General features: G+C 49.0%; 1 long non-coding RNA gene across 1 annotated transcript in view; it reads right to left on the bottom strand.

Annotated features, from left to right (window-relative positions):
- Positions 1–3,157: 3,157 nt before the first annotated feature.
- The window catches only part of LOC134518726 (uncharacterized), a 69,549-nt gene continuing 52,570 nt past the window's right edge, over positions 3,158–20,136 (bottom strand). The window contains exons 2-4 of the long non-coding RNA XR_010072039.1: positions 4,292–4,422; positions 4,032–4,102; positions 3,158–3,756 (exon numbers count right to left, since the gene is read on the bottom strand). This is a non-coding gene — a long non-coding RNA (uncharacterized LOC134518726). The remainder of the gene's footprint in view (positions 3,757–4,031; positions 4,103–4,291; positions 4,423–20,136) is intronic.

The following is a 20,136-nucleotide window of genomic DNA, read 5'->3' as shown; positions in this document are numbered from 1 at the left end:
TGTCCCTGCTTACTGCAGGGGGGTTGGACTAGATGGCCTTTAAAGGTCCCTTCCGACCCAACACGTTCTATGACTCTATGACTTTGCTCCTAGCAGGTAGTAAAAAGTCCCCCTTGCTCTCAAACCCTGTACCTCCAACCAGCAGGACCGTGAGCCAAACACTCACCATAAGATGCTCCCAACCAGTGTGCAAATGTCAAAGACCCCTCGCTGCCATTCACGAAAGTCTGTGCTGGTAAGGGACCACCACCTTTCAGTAAAATCACAGTTTTGCCGTCAGCTCTCTGCTTCGACTGCCCATGGCCAGGTCTGGCTTGACCCTAGATGGCTGCACCATGCTGGGGAGGTGGTGACTTCTGCTATCTTAAGATCTGTCTCTTCTCTGAGAGGCTCAGATGTCTTCATAGGTGAGCAGCTCCCTTTTTTCTGTGGATCAGCATGGGCTATAACAGCTCGCATGTATCTGGAGGGCGATGCTCCTACACAAGTGGCAGCTGTTTTCCCCTGCAAACTGGAGGCCTCTTTTTTTAAAGGATGCTTGTCCATCGTGAACAGCCAAACAGTTAAGCCAGGCATCCTCTGCTATCCAGCCACGGATACAAAAGCAGATAAGAGACAGGCTAATTCACTGTACTCCACTCTGAAAATAAAAGCAGGGTCCATGGACCGTTTTAGCTTCCTTTTTTTTTTTATGTTTTCCATTGGTTGGTTTTGTCACCAAGGAGACCAAATTCCTACACTCGCTGTTTTAGACCTTCGCCGGAACATAAATCCACGCTTCTGTGCCAATGGCCATCACAGCATAATTGCATAAGCTACGTGTTGTGCTTGTGAGCTCTAGCTTTGCTCACTGTATGTGTGATCTGCCAGGTGGTTCCATCCACCCGAAGGGGAAAACTACATCCTTTGGGTCTGCTCTAAGCCTAAGTCCCTCCTAGCGTCATGGCCAGGAGTCGCCTTGAATCTGAAGTTTCCTGCTGCATGTTCTTCATGCCCACATAGAAGGTCCTGCATAAAACACACCAGCACGTTACAGAAAGGAAAATAAATTCTGGTGTGCTGCTGCAACAGCAGCTGAGGCACAAATTCAGAAAGTACTGGTGTAACCAGGCCACTTGGGCTCCTGTCCTTGATGAGTAGCAATGGCTCTCTGCATGCACTAATTCTGCTCTCCCCCTGACGTTTTTTCCCTCCCCCTGACATTTTTCCCCTCCCCCCCTCTCAACACCACTCCTAAGAGTGAGATCAGTTTTCAAAGCACTAAACAGCAGCACATTTGATGGTGTTAATGGGAATTCTGTGCCCAGGACGCCTTTTAGAGAGCACACTTGCTGAGTTTATTCTGAGTCCCCCGGGACACAGACTGTCTCATGTTGTTTGTGCAACGCCTGTCATGCTGGCCTCCATCTCCACGCAATCCACAGAAGCAAATACCTGACCGGAAAATGTGAGGCAGAGTTCCTGCCCGTCTCAGTGGGACAACAATATGGACCAGGCAAGGCAACATCCACCGCTGGCTGTTGAACTCAGATAGGGCAATGCAGTAGAGAACTAGGTCAATGGCCATGGGTCAAAGATGCCATCAGGGCTTTCACAGCTGTGAAATCTCAATGCAAGGCAAACCCATGCCAGGTCACTTATATAAATGGTTACTTAATGATGTGTCTTCCCATATTTGCATCACAGGGAACTGATATGCAGAAGAGTTGGCTCTGGTAACACGTTGTGGAAGACTTGTCACGAGAAATTAGCTACCCTGAATGCTGAAGGCTTCAGAGGTGAAGGTGCTGCCTCTCTGAGCCCCCACGAACTGGCCCAAAGAAAGCCAGGCAGCAAGCTGTTGTGCTGCTCAGCAGACAGACCCCCATCACACACTTCTTGGTGTCTCTAGATTTGACCTGCTAACCTTCCAAAGTACAGTCTAAACACATCAGGTCTTCCGGGCTGATTTTTTACATCAGCCTCCATACTGTCCTTTTCTGGAATCAGCAACAAAACTGTTTCTCAAAGCAACAGCTGTTTTACATGATCTTATTTTCAAGCCAGCTCCTTAAAAGATTTTCCTCCTCCCCCCTCCCCCTCCCCAGTTCTAGCTGTGTTACTGCTCCATCTGGTTCTTGGAGGAACGCCAATACCTCCTAGGGAAAAAAAAAGCTCTCTTCAGTTTGGGATTGTTGGGATAACATGAGCAGGCAGCGGCAGCATCTGCATTCATTTCCAGTTCCGATTCTGGACCGTCCCAGGAGACTTTGAGCAGTTCTGAGGCTGAGCTCTTTCTACGGCCCAAGGGAGCAGGTCTCCGTGGCAGCGCAGCTTGGATGAGACAACTGCGTGCTGCATCTGAGCATCTCTGTTTTCTCCATGGGCAAGTCTGAGGTACAGGGGGGTGATATCTACAGCAAAGATACAAGCTAAGGAGGTGACAGCATATGGAAAAACCATTCTGCTGGGTTTTTTACCTGTTTGCAGATTTGAGGCATTCCTTTCCTTCTGCTCTTCTCTGCCCAAAAAATGGAATATAGAGACTTCTAAAGACACTGATGAAGGTCAGGGGAAGTCCTGCAATGTTTCCCTATAATCCACCTGGTGTTTCTGTTCCTAAATCATGCAGCATGTGAGCACAGATCCCACTTCCAGCTCGAGGTGTGCTGTTCGCTCTGAGCTCTGGACGTGAACACTTCTTGCCTGCTGAATGGAGGAGACGGGCTGCACCAGCTCTGGTTTCCTGCTCTGTCCTGGTCCTCAGCCCTGTCAAATGCAGTGGCACCACTTTTTTTGAGGAGTAGAGACAGGGGACACTAGCTAAACATTTTCTGGTCCTGAGGGCTTGCTCAGGTAACCACTCCGAGCCTTGCTAGAGGGAATCAACAAGAGTTAGAAGCCTAAATTTCAGAGCTGTAAGATCCTGGAAAACATCAGGAAGCCTGGTCCAGGATGAAGTAAAGGCTCTTGGGCACTTCACATTGCTGCTGGTACATTTGAGGAAAAGTTCTTTTGTTTTAAGGACAATAGCTTGCTTGCCTTCAGGGGCCCTAGTGTGAGCTCCTTTCTTGCCTGTGTTACAGCCCAGGAATGAAAAAACAAAGAACAAATTGAGGAAAGCAACAAGAAGCAACCCCAGGAAAGGGTGGGTTTGTGCTCCCCTGAGCATGGGCTTTGTTAGGGTAACAAGGGAGATGGTGAGGTCTTTTCCCTGTTGATATCAGCCACCTCTTCCCCAACCCGCATGGGTCCAGCAAACCTATGGTAGAGACCTATAGCCCCCTGTACTGCCTTGGCACCCCATGGCGGGGATGGATTTTCTTGTTCACCGTCTATAGGTTGACGAGACCCGTATGGGACAGGGCTGCAAAATATGCGGAGCTCAGGACCGTCCCAGGGAGCTGCAGCCCTGAAAGCAAACGTGAGCTCCCGCTGCTCCTGCGAGCGGGCTGTCTCCGTCAAGCTCCTGTCCTCAGCTGCCTGATCGGAGGAGACAGCAGAGACTCACACCGACAGGTGTCCTCCTGAGAGCGCGGCCGTGCCTGCAAGGGAAGTGTCTCCGCGGTGGACAACGCAGTGGCTGAGTGCTTCCGAGCTCCAGGAAGGCAGGGGCTGCCCAGGCAGGCGAGGCGGCAGCTGGCTCATGTCCTTGCCACGCCATCTTCCCCTGGGGTCACCTCCTGCAGTAGGAAAGGGATTTCCTCCTCGAGATTAGCTCTGCCCAGAAAGTTCTCGGTTTCATTCAAAAGCACAGAAGCCAGGTACTTCCTAAGACTGGGAAAGAATCAGCTTGTGCTTAGAAACACACACTGACACAAGTTACTCTTTTCTCTAGAAGCAATATCCCCCCCAAACCTGCCCCACTCCACACGCACACACATTTTTAAGGTCTGGTTTTAAGGGATTCTGTACAAAGTGCACAAATCATGGTCACCAGCAGGGCCTGAGATCCCCTGTGCCCCCCCAACCTGGCAGTTGGGCTCAGTTCAGGAATTCACAGGGCTCCAGGTCTTTAATCCACATGGAAATTAGCCTTTCAATAAGCTCACCTGGCCCGGCTCTTCCAGGCTCTGGGCACACACGGAGCCAGGCTGCAGAAGGCAGTTCAAAAACCTGTCACCTGTTAGGAAAGATGAATAGCCCAGGAAAAAAGCCTTTTCTCAGAGATATCCAGTGCAGTTTTGCAGAGTGAGGGTGAGAAACCCTGATAGAGAGTCAGCAGTGAAGACTCAGGAGGGACCCAGCGGGCTCCTCACCCTGGATCAGCTCTGCACTGCAAAATGTCCCCATGTCCCCATCTTTCGCTCACCTCCCGTGCGTGCGCACAAGCAGGATGATGTGAGAGATGCCTCTCCGCTACCCTCTGCGAGCCCAGCTTCCTTGGGAACAGGATTTACTTGGATTTTCAGGAGCCGGACAACAAAACTGCTGAACTTTTTCCTGAAAAACAAATTCATTGAGGAGGTTTTTGGCTTGCTGCCTGAACTAAGCTGGAGAGTAAATGCAGCCTGGCTGCAAGGGAAGATTTTTTGTGTGGGGAGATGAGAGAGGGATTTCAGATCTGCAGTGAGTCTTGTTACAAGGGACAGATGAAAGCAAACTCACTAGTTCAAGAAATAAAACTCCTGATGCAATAGAACAGTGGAGATAAACTACCTGTTTTTAAAGGATATCATCAAGAAACAAGAATGGAGCATAGACGGCCGGAGTGTAAACAGTTGGGTGAAACATGACAGCGAGATGAATGGTTATATTTACAAAATCTAGTTGCATGGTGGGAAGATCCATGGCTCCAGGTGCTAAATTCACGCTCCAATCTCGACGGCCAGACCCACAGCCTGCTGAAGGGAACGAAGAGGCTGGTATTCGCTTCCACAAGCCTTGGATCAGAGACGAAGTTAACAGCCCTCTGCACCACTGATAATTGTTCGTGGAGAGTCAATGACAATTAATTAGATGCTAGGAAGCTTCTTTCTCCAAGAGAGAGGAAAAGCATCTGCCTGGTTTGGGACTCCACCATCCTTCATTGCCATCAGTCCAGTTTAGCTGAGTTCAGGGCATGAGTTACGCTTGGTGGGCCACGCTGCCATAACCTGGAGCTCTGCTTCACTCCACACGTGTGCTCCCTTCCACCCAGCACAGACTGACCAAGGACCTAGGTGTATCAGTGTGCTGGCTGTAGAGCAGATCACACTGCATGTGTGCAGGCAGCACCAGCTCAAGATGCTGGCAGTGACTTGGCTGCTTCGCCTTTTACACTCAGAAACTACCTAAAAGAAATCTTTGCTCCTGTCAAACTCTTCTTTCCTCCCTCTGCCCCTTCTCAGCTGGTATCTGGCACGCCTTATCCTTCTCTGATCAAGGTCCCTCGTTTATCCTGCACCAGCCACTTTGATCTGTCCTTTGTGGTCTCCCCAGAAGGTATTTATTTACCCAGGTGCTCCCTCCTTGTCCTACCTGGTGGGAGGGAATTGCTCCTTCTCCTCCTCCACCGGCTCCATGAGTCAAACCTTGACTCTTGCCCATGGAGATGCTTCATGTTCAGGCGCACGGGGAGGCCCTGAGGGAAGGGGCAGAGCCGAGAGCATCTCCCGCACACACGCAGCAGCACGGGGGCTTCACAGACAGATAGCATGCCAGCACCACCATCCCCACGTGGACCAGCAATGAGCCTTGTTTGGGTCCCTGTTGGCTCTGCAAATAGTGTTAAAAAAAAAGAAACGTGTGCAGTGTATAGGCATATTCCTACACCCATGCCTTGCTAGGAGGGTTGCGTATGCCTTGCATTCACGGCAGCTCCCTACAGACGGGCTTAGGTCTCAGTCCAGTCTTTGACAATATCAACCCTTAGATTGCTGGATCACGTGTATCATACAAGTCATTAAACCAAGTTCCTGTTGCTGACACCTCACCCCCAAGCACACACATGCAATGCACTCATCCAAACAGAAATTTAGCCTTCACATGATCCAGACCCAGCAAGCACACAAACCACCTGCAGGAATGCAGCCCCAAATCTTGCACATCAGGATCTGGAGGCAGCAACAACAACCAGGGCCACCCTTGCTGCCCGCCGTCTGCCGCTCAGCTGTACCAGGCAGAGCGCTCCTCTCCTTTGAGCCACCTCTGAACATTACTTCTGCTCCACATGGAGCATGACTCATTGATGGATTAGCCCAGATCTGTCACACAGCAAGGCAATATGGCAGAAAAACAAAAGGCCGATACAATTGTGCAGAGACAGACCCCGGCCCGTGGCGCGGCGAAGAAATCCTTCCTCTCTATAGGACCCTGGTAATTGCATCTGGATTGCATTGAGCTTGTGGCAGGCCATTCCCAGAAAGGCTGACAAACCAGAGCAAGCTCAAAGCTGATTAACAACACACAACTGGGGTCTGGAGGGATTGATTTATGTGGAGGGATTCACAGAGTTCAATAAGGCTTGCTCAGCCAAGTTATGATTAAAGGAGACAACGGTCTGGAAATACCTGCGGGCTAAAAATCTGATGACCCATCATTGTAGGGCTGCCCAGAGGTTAACCTGAAAGCCTGGAGATAATGAAATATGCCACGTATCAAGGGGAGCCTGCGCCAGGCTCAGCCCTGCTGAAGGCTGAACACACACGCAGCAGCAGTGCTTGTGGGACCCCAAGGGGGAAAGCAATACGGCCAAGATGGAGAGGACCCTTTGTACAGTCCCAGAGGGGCTGCATAGCTGTGTGAAGCCATCAGGGAGGGAGGATTTCCTTTCTTGTAGGAGAGCAAGGAGCTGGAGAGGAACAACACATCCTGGGGTGCATCAAGAAGAGTGTGGCCAGCAGGTCGCAGGAGGTCATCCTCCCCCTCTACTCTGCCCTGGGGAGGCCGCACCTGGAGTACTGGGTCCAGTTCTGGGCACCTGGTTCAAGAGGGACAGGGAACTGCTGGAGAGGGGACAGCAAAGGGCTACCAAGATGATGAGGGGACTAGAACACCTCTCTTATGAGGAAAGGCTGAGGGATTTGGGTCTCTTCAGCCTGGAAAAAAGACGGCTGAGGGGGGACCTTATCAACACTTATAAATACTGAAAGGGTGGGTGTCAGGAGGATGGGGCCAGGCTCTTTTCAGTGGTGCCCAGCAACAGGACAAGAGGTAATGGGCACAAACTTGAGCATAGGAAGTTCCACCTAAACATGAGGAGGAACTTCTTTCCTGTGAGGGTGCCAGAGCCCTGGCACAGGCTGCCCAGAGAGGTGGTGGAGTCTCCGTCTCTGGAGACATTCCAAACCCGCCTGGACGCGTTCCTGTGCCACTTGCTCTGGGTGACCCTGCTCTGGCAGGGGGTTGGACTAGACGATCTCCAGAGGTCCCTTCCAGCCCTGACCATTCTGTGATTCTGTGGAGACATCGGCTGTTGTGCAGCTCCAGGACAAACCATGAGCTTGGGGTTCTCCTGGCTTTTCATCCTCATGGGGTGTCCCATGGAGGAGCAGACCGGTTGTAGATCGGTGCTGCCTGGTCCAAGCCATTAGCATCAGTGAGGCTTGAGAGAGCCCAACAGCTAATGCTGCGCAGGGCTCCCTCTCCCCAGCAACTGATTCAATTTGCAGAGGGATTCAGCAAGGTATTGATTTAACTATCCGCAGACAAATGACCTCTTCTCTGGGCCACACTTTTTAGTGGAGGGCAGCTTTGGCCTTCTGCATTAAAATATTAATAGATTTACTGCATAGTCGCTTCACCTCAGCAGACGGAGGGAGGTGAGGGCAGGGATAGGGAGAGGCTAGAGGGGGCTTGGAGGGGAGCACAGCCTGGGAGGTTTGTGTTTTCTACAAGCAGGCAATGAAACGAAGGTTTTTCAATATAACAATATTTCAATACAACACCGCTGGTCTTCAATTCACATTTGCTTAGCACTGCCCCAAGAGCAACCCGCTTGGCTAGACTTCTCCAGCCTGCAGCTCAACGAAGCATGAGGGACCAAGATGGAACAGTAGCAGACACCGTGCAGGGGGGCACAGCCACCAGCATTCTATGGGTTAGATGGGGAACACACGTCACCCAGACACCTTGCTTGCTCTTGTTCAGCAGCACAAGAACCCCTGGCAGCAGGGTATCTGCATGGCTGCGGAACGTGTTTTTCAAAACCAGTGTTACTCATTTTTTCCTGGACACGTGCAAGTGGGACGCAAACCGTAAGCCAGGACATAAGTTGTTATCAGTCATCGCAGCCTTGGAGGAATCCACGCTGATTTACACCAGCTGAGAGCAGGCATCTCTGAACTGGAAATATTTCATCACCACGTGGCTGCTGTGACACTTAAAAATGCAGTCTTGCACCACAAGGGATCATCTGTATCCCAAATCCAAACACCCTGTATTATTCTCTGCATCAGAAACCAATTGCTTTTCATTATCAGCTTTCAGACCCTGTGATACAGCTCTGCCTTGCCTCCTGCCAGTCTATAACCAGGGCAGTCCAAGAAGGGGAACGGCTGTGTTCTGCAAGGAATGACCATCATTAGTACACCATGCAGATGTGATATCCCAGACCAACCTCCCACTTCACTCCCTGCCTCCATTTCTTGATAATCCCACATATGCCATTCTACAGAATGACTCCTCCAAGAACTCCATTTGCAACATTAAAAAAATGTTTGGCTTTTTCAGACTGTTCCTTCTGGAGCTTCTGCAGGCCTCCTCTCCCCATGGGATCAAGCAGCCTTCATCTCCTCTGCACAATGGAAGGGATCCTAAACTGCTTTGCTTTTCGCCCAAAACACAAATCTACCACCAAACTCAGATGCAGATGACGACTTCCAATGTAATAAGCTTAATTTTTCAATCCATTTATAGGGACCAGCTACTGCCATATGCTCTGCAGGCCTGGCCATCAAGCAAATAAGCTTCTATGGAAAAAATCAAGCAGGAGCTCCATGACTATAGAGACTTAAGTCATCTTGAGAGAGGATGGGCGTGCCCCCAGCCCTTTTCTTACACTGAACTAAATGTGGTTCCTTGCATCCAGGATAAAACTATGCCATCCGGCCTCATTGCAAAGAATGCTACTTGAAAGGTCCCAACCCAGTGGCCACTGAGATATTGGCAGCATCTCAAAACTACGCAAGTCATTCCAGCTCTTCATTCAAAGCCAGTCTGTGCATCAACACAACTCACTCTGCAGCTCAAGAACAAGGCAGCAGGCAGGGAGGAATCCCATCTCTAGCTCACTCTCTTAAGCAAATCTCAAAGTTTGTAGGAGAGCTTTAATAAAAAAACAAATAAACGAAAAAAACACCACCACAAAACCAAAACCCCATATCGGTACCAGAAATAACACCTGTCACTCCTTGGAGTGGCACAGACAGGTTTGAGTGTCACTATTTTCCCCTGTTGCTCCAGCCTCGTTCAAGGCTGGTGATGAAGAACAACCTATCCCACCCCACCAAGCGCAGGTAAAACACACTTTCACCGAACAATTGTCCTGGATACACAATGCCAGGAAGGCTGCATTTGCTCACGGATTTCCAGGAAACAAGTCAATTGGTATTGAAAAAGGGAGCGGGAGTTCAAGAGGATTCTTTTAAAGTCAACCAACAGAGCCGGTTGAGATGCAGAAGCTACTGAGTTTGCCCTTAGGCTTTAGTGAATGAGTCATTTTCTTTTTCTCTCTTAGTATAAATGTCATTCTTCAGTAGCTTCACCTTTTAATGTAGTTTCCCTTTCCCTGCATAGCTGGAAGATAAAGTGGCAAGTACTGTTAAAAGACAGGGGTTTAATACAGGGAAAGGGTTTTCAGTTCCCCCGTCAGGTACTTATTGTGGCATTTTTCTCCTGTGCCAGGGGCTGGCAGCGGAGGGACACTGAGGGGGGTCTTCTCTGCTACTTTGGCTGCCTCCAGAGAGCCAGGGAGGACGCTTTGAATCTGGTCTGCAGAGCAGATGGCTCCAACTCCCCATGGAAGTGCAGTCGGTACATATGCACAAGCTTACTCCTTGCCTGTGAGTTCACGTTTTCAAGAAACGAATAACAGAAATACACTTTTTACCCAGAGATCTCAAAGCGAGCCTACACCCTAGAAAAGAAATCAGCCAGGAAAGCGAGCTCAGCCACAGCAGCAGCTTAACAAGATCAAAGTCAGTTAGGAAACCAGTGATGGATCCAGGTCCCAAGAATCAGAAGCCACCTGCATTCCTCTCCCCAGGACTGGTAACCCTTAAAACTTCACTGCTGAGGCTGGAGCAATTTCATCTAAGGCCTCTTAGGAGGTGGGCTCACAGGGAGAATGGCAGGAAGAAAATGCCCCTGCAATTTGTCAGATGCAATGGTTTAACACCTCAGCAATTGTCATCAACTTCATCTTGCTGATGTTGGCCTCATAACCCAAGGTCCAGCTAAAAGATGTCCCATCTAGATGTCAAACATGCTTGCTTCCAACCCAGTAACCTAGGACACTCTTTCTAACCATAGGGCTCTTTCCAACCAAGCTCAAGGGCTTGAGTGGAGCCTTGCTGCTTTCCCGGGTGTGGGGACACTACACTTGGAGGTCACCAGCCAGCACAGACACCAGAACTGTAGTAAGCACCAGGGAACCATATCCCACACTGGCCTCTAGTGAGACTGTGAGCAAGATACCCTCACTACAGAGCTGTGAATTCCTAGGGTTCGGGGTGTTTTCCCCTCCTTTCTGGCCTGCTGTACTCTTAAAAAAAATAAATACGTTTTAAAAAAAATATGAACATTAGATTCTTCCAGGGGAAATCACAGTTGGCGCTGAGAGCAAATCTCTCCACTACACAGCAATGGCTGCAGAGCTCGCTTACGCGTCAGCGGAGTCCCTGCAACCAGGCAACCAGTCTCCCGCTTGTGAAAGGGAAGCACGGCACAAGCTATTTGCAGGATGCCACCTCTGCTCACAACCCAGGCTGCAGGAGCTAGGGCATAGCTGGGGACAAAAGGTGAGGGCCTGTAACTAAAGAGGACTCTAGAAAGGCAGAGAGAACTGGTCCGCAAGATTCCCTGCTAGCAAGTGTCTCTGAAGAGCTCTCTTGGATCTCCCACGCTGCTGCATGTGTACATCCCCAGCGAGGAGGTGGGAGAGAGGGTTTTGAAATAGTGAAAAAATAAAATTCCTGTCTCTGTTTGAAGCCTGCACTCCTTGACCTATCGCCTTTGCATTCAAGCTGCCATCTGAAGCTTTGTCCTGCTGGCTCCCACCGTGGCTCCGCGGGAAGGTGACATGGCAGGACAGAAATGGACTCTGCCTGCCCGCCCACCCTCCCTCATGCACAAGTCTCACCCCTTCTCTGGAAGCTGTTTTAGGGAAGCTGTTAAATGAGGGTTCACACTGGCTCCTGCCCTCTCCACCATCACAAAGATGAGGGCCAAGTGCCAGGGAAGGCAGAGCTGATACAGTCTCCAGGTCGGTCTGCCTGGTGCTGGGAGTGTTAACACACGTGAGGACCCCAGCTCTGCGTATTCGATAGCACTGTTTGTCCCCTCTGTGGCTGAGAGACATGTTTGCCCGCGCTTTGGCCTCGAGCAGGCTAAATGACACACTAAGCTGATCTGCAAAATTTGTGTCTCATCCTGGCCAGTTTTTTCCAGCTGACTTTTAACGAGATGCGGTCTCCCCTCCCCACCAACCTCCCCCTTTAGGTTAACTTTGTTCTTTGCCTGACGGATTAAATCACCACACAAAACGCATCTCAGAAGCTGCTGCTCTGTAGCAGCAAAGGAAAGGCGTCCCAAACAAAAATGCTTTCCCCTCCATGTCCAGGGCAGCTGCACGCAGAGCACCACCACAGCAGGAAGAGCCGTCCTCCTGCAGTAGGGAGAAAGCTGAACCCTTCCCTGTAGGAACTGCTGAGCATCTAATTGCGTGCACACGCTCACCACTAATTTATCCCAGCGCACCCCATGCTTTGATGCACCCGCCCAAGGAAGCGGAGCAGATGTGCCCTGCACGTTCTGCATCCAGCATCAGGAAGTTATCAACACCATGAGGCCCGCAGGCAGGGGAACGAGCTGCCTTTGGCTGAGGATGAAGGCAACTTTTTGCTTTGGACAACAAAAGCTGGACCCAGCTCACGTTCTCTGCAGCCACCTTGCTCTTTCAGCCACCTCCTCGCCAGGCTTAGGCAGAGTCTGACCTGTATTTCAGCAGTGACGGCAGCTCCTCCTCCCTGGACATCGAAAGGAGACTCCCATATTGACTCCCCAGTGGTCAGGGGGTATAAATTTGGGGTTCAGGGGCAGTGCCTCCATAAACAGCTGCATTCCTAAATCTCCACCTGGAACACCCAGCCCATTCTCAGGAGGGCCTTTGGTGCATTCACAAGCCCGTTGCCTGCTACAGGCATCTGTGCTGCAGCATTACCTACGGAAAGCAGAACGTATATTCTGGCCATGGACACAGCATCGCAACCATGGCTTCTCCTCAGCCCTGCTGGAGGATCAAAGAAATGCTTTTGCTGCTTGGCTCTGAGCTATGGCAAACTCTTCTCCTCCCCATCAACAACCAGAGGGGAGAGAACTACATTAAGCTTTGCAAGAAGGGATAATTCCACTTTCCCCACTATTAATACACTATTTCAGCATCTGTGGGGGCGCAGCTGCGGGTACCTTGGGGCTGGCTCAACCCTTTAGCCCTCACTGCATAGCGCTAGAGAAACTCTTTTTTATTGAGGGATCGCATTCAGTATATTTGGTTGCAGCTCGGAGCAGGCTACAAATACTGAGACCCATTTGTGGATGCATTTCAGAACCAATGCAACGCTCCCACCCTTGATAAGGGATCCTCCTATCTAGTAGCAGAGGTCAGGCGTGCACTCTGTAACATGTTCCATACCCTTTTCAACTCCCAGCCTAACCCCGGTAATTTGGGGATACGTTTGCCTTCTTGGATTTACGCCTCACTGGCTTGTTATTTATAGGGCAGATGACATGCTTTTTCACACAGAGCACCAAAGACGCGTGGCTCTGCAGGCATAACAGTGGGACATTTTCAACTCTGAAGACACTCTAAAACACCCGTCATTTTAAAGCGCAGAAGGCATCAAGCAGAATCAACATCCCCTGAATTTACAGACGCAGTAGTCTGGGGGACAGCGGAGGAGATGAATAGCAAGAGAACCAAAGATTAGGGGAGAATGACATGGGGCAGTTCCTACTGCCTCTTATTTGCTTAGTGCCAGGTAAACGAATTAGATGAGGCCATGCAGCCAGAAGCCACACACACACAAGCCCAGTCAAGTGGATGACGGATGGGTGGAGGGGAGGATGGATGATCAGTGCTTGTGCACCAACACGATGGGCTCAGCACACGGGTGATGATGGACATTGGTTAGCGAGGAAGATGAGGTCTGTCTCCGTGCAGCTGAGTTGCTTAGGTAAAAGGCCCAGGCAAGGCTGGAAAGTCATGCAAACAAATGTTCTCAAGGATTTGCCGAGAAAGTGGAACTCAGCAGACCTTCTCTGTGGCCCATTTCCCCCACCTCTGCCTTTTTTCCTGAATGTGAGCCGGCAGCCTTCAACACTCGAGCAGCAATGAAAGCAGGGAAGAGCTTTTCAGAGCTGTGGGAGAAAGGGGGTGGTTTCTTCCACGACATATAGAAAGTGGGTTGCTCCCAGATCTGGCGTGAATGGTAAATAAAGGACCATTGAATAGAATCATAGAATCATTTAGGTTGGAAAAGACCTTTAAGATCATAGATGGCATGCTTGGATGAGGAAGAGATCACAGCTCTAATAGAATGGAAATATTTTTGGCATGACTACTCCCATCACATGGGAACAGTAGCTGCCTAACAACTCTGGGAATAAAGGGGTGGGAAGAAGGCAGAAAAAAGATATGGAGCCGCATATGACTAATTGCAGCCTGGCTCTTTTTGAAGCACAAAATTCATAGCTGACCTTCATACATAAGCCTGGTAGACACCTCAAAGTATTATTTGGCTTGGCTTTTGCAAGAAGCTTTAGTTACAGCACAGGCTTCATAACAGTTTTCAGCGGAGTGGAGAAAATGCCTCGGTAACCTCCAGAGTAATTACAATGTTCAGCTTAGCCACCTTGCTTCCTAAAGGCCAAGGAAATTGCTATGGGCAATAAATAGAAAAGGGTGGTCTGGCAGTCTGGTCCCCAGTGCAAAGTCCATAATTTTAAACTGGCAAGGAGATGCTAATCTGTTTGTCTTTTTTTAGCACCAAAAAACATGGATACATTTGAAGTGTTTTTTACTTAAAATGCCCACACTGAACATAGCCCACTGTTCAATACAAGCTTTCTTGGCTTTGACGTGTCCCTGAGGAGCTGCCTCCAAGCTACTGTTCCAGCCTGTGAGGATAGCAGCTCACCTGCTATTTCAAGAAGAAAAAGAAATGTCTAGGTCTGAGCTCTCCTTGGACCATCTAAAATTCACACCTACTATTGCTAACCATACACATGGAGGAGCATCCATGCTACACCTGTACATGCCTTAGCACAAGAGAGCTGCTCAGAAAGCATTATAGTTCCAGAGCCCAGTTATCCGTAGGTTCCCAGATGCTGCTGAACATGAACCACAATGCAGAAGTAGCTCTCAGTGCATCCCTGTTTTACAGAAGATGCGAAGGAGTTTCTCAAGCTTTGCCCTACTCCTGCAGTTTCCAGAAACACACCCTATCCATAACATGAGACTGGTTCCTCAGGGAGAACTAGGAAGCACCCGAGCAGGGGGTTTCCCCAGCCACAAAGTGTTCTTGTTCCCCCATATCATGTCCCTGGGTTCCCGAGTAGGAGGATGTGGAGGAAGAGGAGCCCACATGTGGATTTCAGTCTGTGTCCTCAAGACAAACAAACCTGTGGCAGGTCAGGAAGCCCTGGCACATATCCAGGCAGCCCTTTCAGGCTTCAGTAAAATCTCCAGGATGCAAATGCGTCTTCTGCTTTTCACAAGCAGGAAAACCACACACCTCCTCTTCACGCAGCAACTCCCTAGTGCCGATGGGGATGGCCTGGGACAATGTGCTTGGTGTTGGGGAAGGATTATACACCATTGCTGGCACGTATCCATCCATCTTAAATAAGCAGAGCAGTTATACTATTACTGAACAGGCTATACCATATGCCACAGGAGAAATAAGAGGGATTAAGCAAGCCAGTGGCTGCACAAAGAAAGCACTGAGAGATGTCGACTAAAAGTACAGGACCATAGGGCTTTAACTTTCATTACAAAACACCCTACACCTTTCAATGGGATGGCAGGGTTAGTTAAACGCTTTGCTACTTTTTAGTAGGTAGGAGACACACTTAAACAGTTTTACTGTTCCCCCACAATGACACTTTTTCAAAGCCACCTGTTTTGGCTGGAAACAGACCTGGAGGTTGCTCTTGGTGTCCACCAGCCCCTCCGTGGTGCCATCACTGTGCTGGATGAGTTTTCTCCTCCTTTGGGTGAGAAATGCGTGCTTTGGAGCACATTCCTCAGCTGTTCTCAGAAGTAGCGTAATTTAGTCAACACACCCAATTCTTGCAAGTGCTGGCAGAAAGCTTCCAGCCAGGCCATGCCTCCAGCCGCAGAGAACTTCATCTGCAGAACTTTTTCCAACGTTACTTGCCCATTGCTGATGCTGCCAAAGCCCATAGACATCCTCCTCTCTTTCTGTTAGATAAGGTTGAGCAACCACTTCCTTACTTTACTTGATGTGCATTGCCCCCCTCCTCTACTCCTAACCTTTTCCCCTCTGTTGGCCCAATTCCATTGTCCCTCTCATTCATGCCAGAGCTCACAAATATGGGATGTATCAGTGAGCGGCACTTCTTCACGGCTCAATACTTGATGTAAAAATGTAAGTGATCTGCTGTAACATCAGACCATCTTACTCAAGAAGTTTATGCCAGTAAGCGTCTAGCAGTAAACTAGCTAATCCTACTGAAGCACTGATAAGAGATCAGAATTCACAAGCAAAACGCCAAAACATGCTTTGGTCCAGGCTGGTTTCACGTGTTTTGAAAACAGTTCCACGCAGAAAGGCTGGGTCTACCTTAAAGCCTCCCAAAAGGCAGCCTGCATTGTGACTCTGCCTGGTTTTACAAATCAGCTTAGCTGAATTGGTTTTAAGCCAGGTGAAGAGCCTCGCGAAAGTAAATGTCTTTTAGTGAAAAATATGACCCTGCTGCTCTTCGACTGAGGGTTTTGCTCTCTCAGTATGCCTTGAGTGACTCAGAAGTCACAAAATGCTGCTGTTAGTTCAGATTTTGCACTAACTTCCTAGAAACTGTGCTTGGATGGGAGCTTGCTTACCAGAGTCACCCTCAGTAGGAACAGGCTTGATTAGACCATGCATCATCCCAGTGGGGACATGAGTGCCCCCGATCAGACCTTGTCATTAATCTCAAACAGCATCATGTATTTGTGGCATAGAGAAAGAGACCAGTCTGGAGGAAGGGCGGCTCCATCTCATTAGCAAGAGCTGCATTTGAGCACAGCAGTGACACTGCTGTTAGTGTTCAAGGCTTTGTGAACACTGCTGTGAAACTTTCCTGTCCCCTCGGCTGACTCCCCAGGCCTGCAGGAGGGAAGGCCTCCTCTGGAGCCAAGCTGGCAAGATGCTCTCTGGCGCGTTAAGCATTTAACAGCCTCTGTTTATTTATTACACTTAAATGCAATCCGGGAGAGAGGACCTGGCCCATTTGCTCATTGTGCTTGCTCTTTGCTAGTCTCCTGACTGCAGCATGGGCAAAAACATGCCTTCATTAAAATTAAGACATGAGACACAAACACAAAGATCTTTTTGTTTGAAGCTGCTGGAGCAGAAAGGCAATAGAGGTCCCCCAGTGTTTCGTGCCGAGCAGCAACACTGGAGCGAGCAGCGGCAAGACCCTGCAGAGGTCCTTGCTGTTGATGGCTGCTTTCACAGCAGGAGTCAAGAAGGGTTTATGCTTGACCAAGGGATACCCAGGAGGCAGAGTCAGCCTATTTTAGTAGGCAGAGACAGACCCAGGGGGATGGATGAGTGAGTGGGGCACCTGACTGCGAGGGTCAAGAGGAGATGCTGTAGAGCAGGGCAGAGGTATCTCAGGGATCTCATGACAATGCCGTGTGCTCTCAATTGGGGTCCAGAAGACCCAAGGCCAGCACAAAGAGATACAGGGTGTCATACTGGGGTCATGTGCAGAAAGCAATGCAGGAGCTCTTCACGATGACAGGACTCAACCCAGACAGGCTCTGCCGTTAGCTAAGGTCCAGCACACCAGACCTCTCTCCTTGCTGACAGCATGAGAGCCACTGGCAGACAACTGCTTCTGCAGCTCCTTCTACACAGATGTTCAATTAAGATGATCTTTCTCTACCTTCAAATACTGTATTTCACAGAGTGTTGCTTAATGGGTGTAGCCCACAGTGTTTCATGATAAAATATACAGTAAAACTGATGCAAGGAGTATCACTCACTGGAATTGTGCCTAAATTAACATAACTTGGAGTAATCCCACTCATTGAAGCTGTATTCCTTGGGCACACAAAGTAAGCCGGGGGTGGAGTTCAAAGCTATAGGCTCTACAGCAGAGGGAAGGTAAAGATATCTGGTTAAGCACATTTGCACAACTCCAAAGCATATCATCTTCTGCAGGACAGGCACATGCAAGAAATACAGCACCGTGGTTCAAACAGTGCTCGAGACAGGTGATGTGGGGTCCTACCTAGATACCGATACATCATTGTTGTGTCTGGTAAAAGGAAAAGCCCGTGAAGCCCTAAGATGCAGAACTTCGTATATGAATATCTGTAGACATCCCTACTCAGGAGAGGCCTGTAAAGTCAGAAGGATGATGCTGCAAGGCAGAACAGTGTAAGGGCATTTTGCCCAATTCATCTGCGTCTGCCTTTCTGGGGAACAATACTGATGTTTTCAGATCTCAGAGGGTTTTGAGGCCAGTAATCCTAAACACAGTCTCAAAACACCACTTTAGTCCTCAAAAAGACATGCCAGGCTGCACAAGGGAGTGGAAGCCTCTAGAGACTGACCTTCTTCAGGAAATAGGGCAAGGGAACCACTAACTGACCTCTCCTTCCAGCCTAGCACACACACAAAATGCCTAGGGCAACCCAAAAGCTAGGCAGAAGCTGCAGCCCCATCACTTCCTTGGCCAACTGATGGTAACAGCGAGGGATGCTGGTGTAGGTCCTCCTTGGGCAGCAGATGGTATGCCCAGCTCTCCCTTCCACCAGCAGGTCAGGAGTTGCATGCACAGGTCTTTACTTCTTCCTCCCCGTTTTCCATATCGGCTCTGCCACTCACATTCATCTACCTCTTCTCTAGAGACGAGCCAGCCAGACACGCTGCATTGTCTCTCAGATGCCAAGGTTCCAATCCGTGTAAGCCTTAACCAGCTCTACCTTAACCCATCTCCTGGCCCTTAATGAAATATTAAAGCACATGTAGAATCCCAGTCTTACAGTGGAGTTGTACAGACATCTACACTTGCAGAGACATCGCATAAAGACTGCCATTCAAAATGAAATTCCAGAAAAGAGAAGTAAGAGTTTTGCAATAACAAGGACCAAGGGTCTCATACTGCCTACCTGAACTCACGTTCATTTTCTGGAAGAGTCAAATTTTTGCGAGATGATAAAATCTGAAGAGTACTTTTCTACCTGTGAAACCAATTACACCTGAAAAAAACCCAACTTTAAACACTTCCATTGTTAACAAACTTCATATGGTCATATTAAATAGGACATCCTGGCTCACTGCATCCTTCTGAAGGTAAGGATGCCAAATCATAGTGAATTCATCCCTGAAGCTTCTCAGGAGCTGGAGATGTCACAGCGAGAGCAAAGAAAATTGTGGTAGAGGTAGAGGAAAATAACTTGCAATAAAATCCTGGTGTGTGAGTAAAGGAAGCGCTAGCTTTATTTTGAGATACTAGATCACTCCGATTTGTAGATATTCTTCTGTCCCTACGCATCTTGCTGTGCACACTGTGCAGTCTTAATACCCACTCATCTCCATAATTCCTCTTGACTTACTACACAGAAACAAAATTCCTGATACCTTAAGGTTGCCCTGTCTATAGTCAGAGTTCACATTTGCCAAAGCTAGCTATAAAAATGACAGCTTTTCTTCCACTGGATAAACAATTCAGCTGTCAGATGGTGGATATGATGATCAAAGACAAGTACTATTTTTTGCACACACAAGCTTTTAAAACTTGGCCTCTGCTTTGGGATCCTGAATTAGCGTTAACTCCAGTGATGACTGGGGAATTGCAAACGTTTTATGAACTCTGGTGAACTCACAGTGTACGCTCCTTATCCATGCCTCTCTACAAAGAATTGCCCGAAACTTCTGAAAAGGTACGCTTAACTTACCTGAAACTTTAAACACTTACAAAAAACCCAAAAATGGTGAAGATTTCAAGAGGAAGGGAAAACTTCTTGGGCTCAGCCTAGAGGATGTTGATTCCAGGAGTCAACAGACAAAAGCCGTCTGGCCAAACCTGGGCCTTGGGCAAGGACAGTGGCAGAGATTGGAGAGGTTCAAAGAGCTATGGCTGTAGGCTTGACTTCCCATGAAAGGCAACAGCCAGGTTTTCTTTGGAACAAAGTTGCCCCCGTGCTCTCTCGGAGCTGTGGCTGCCTCCTCAGAGGGTGCAGCGAGACCCAAGGACATGCAGAAATTTACTTCAATTGATGGTGCTTCTGCTGTAAAAGTAAGCCACGTCGGTTTATGGGCAAATTGTCATAAATACACTTTGAGTGCCTTTGTGTTGAAATATGATCAATCCCTGCGGAAAACTACTGATCTGTATAATTAGAGGGAACTGACACACACGTCCATGGCTGATGGCAAATTGAACACACAGGAATTCTCACTCGTTCCTGCAATAATCCCAGCATGGCTACCACGCTGGCACGGAATTTTAATACACAAAAGGCAAGTTCTTAATGCCAATTAAATTTAGGATTAGATTTTTTTCCCCCCTATTTTTCCTCTCTCCAGAATCTCTTGAGGCTTCAAAGGCACCTTTCACACACCAGGATGTTTTCTCATTATAGGGAGCAAGCTTATCAAACAAGCGATACTTAATTCCACACTTCAGCCCATAAGCGGTGACCCAGATTTCTGGTCTCTCTTAGGAGAAGCTGGCCCGTGAGTATTTCAGGCTGGATAAGAAGACAAGCACGCCTGCCAG

Source organism: Chroicocephalus ridibundus, chromosome 7 (genome assembly GCF_963924245.1).
Source record: "Chroicocephalus ridibundus chromosome 7, bChrRid1.1, whole genome shotgun sequence".
NCBI lineage: Eukaryota > Metazoa > Chordata > Aves > Charadriiformes > Laridae > Chroicocephalus > Chroicocephalus ridibundus.
Note: the sequence above shows the minus strand (reverse complement) of the source record. Positions and strands in the feature narration are given on the sequence as shown.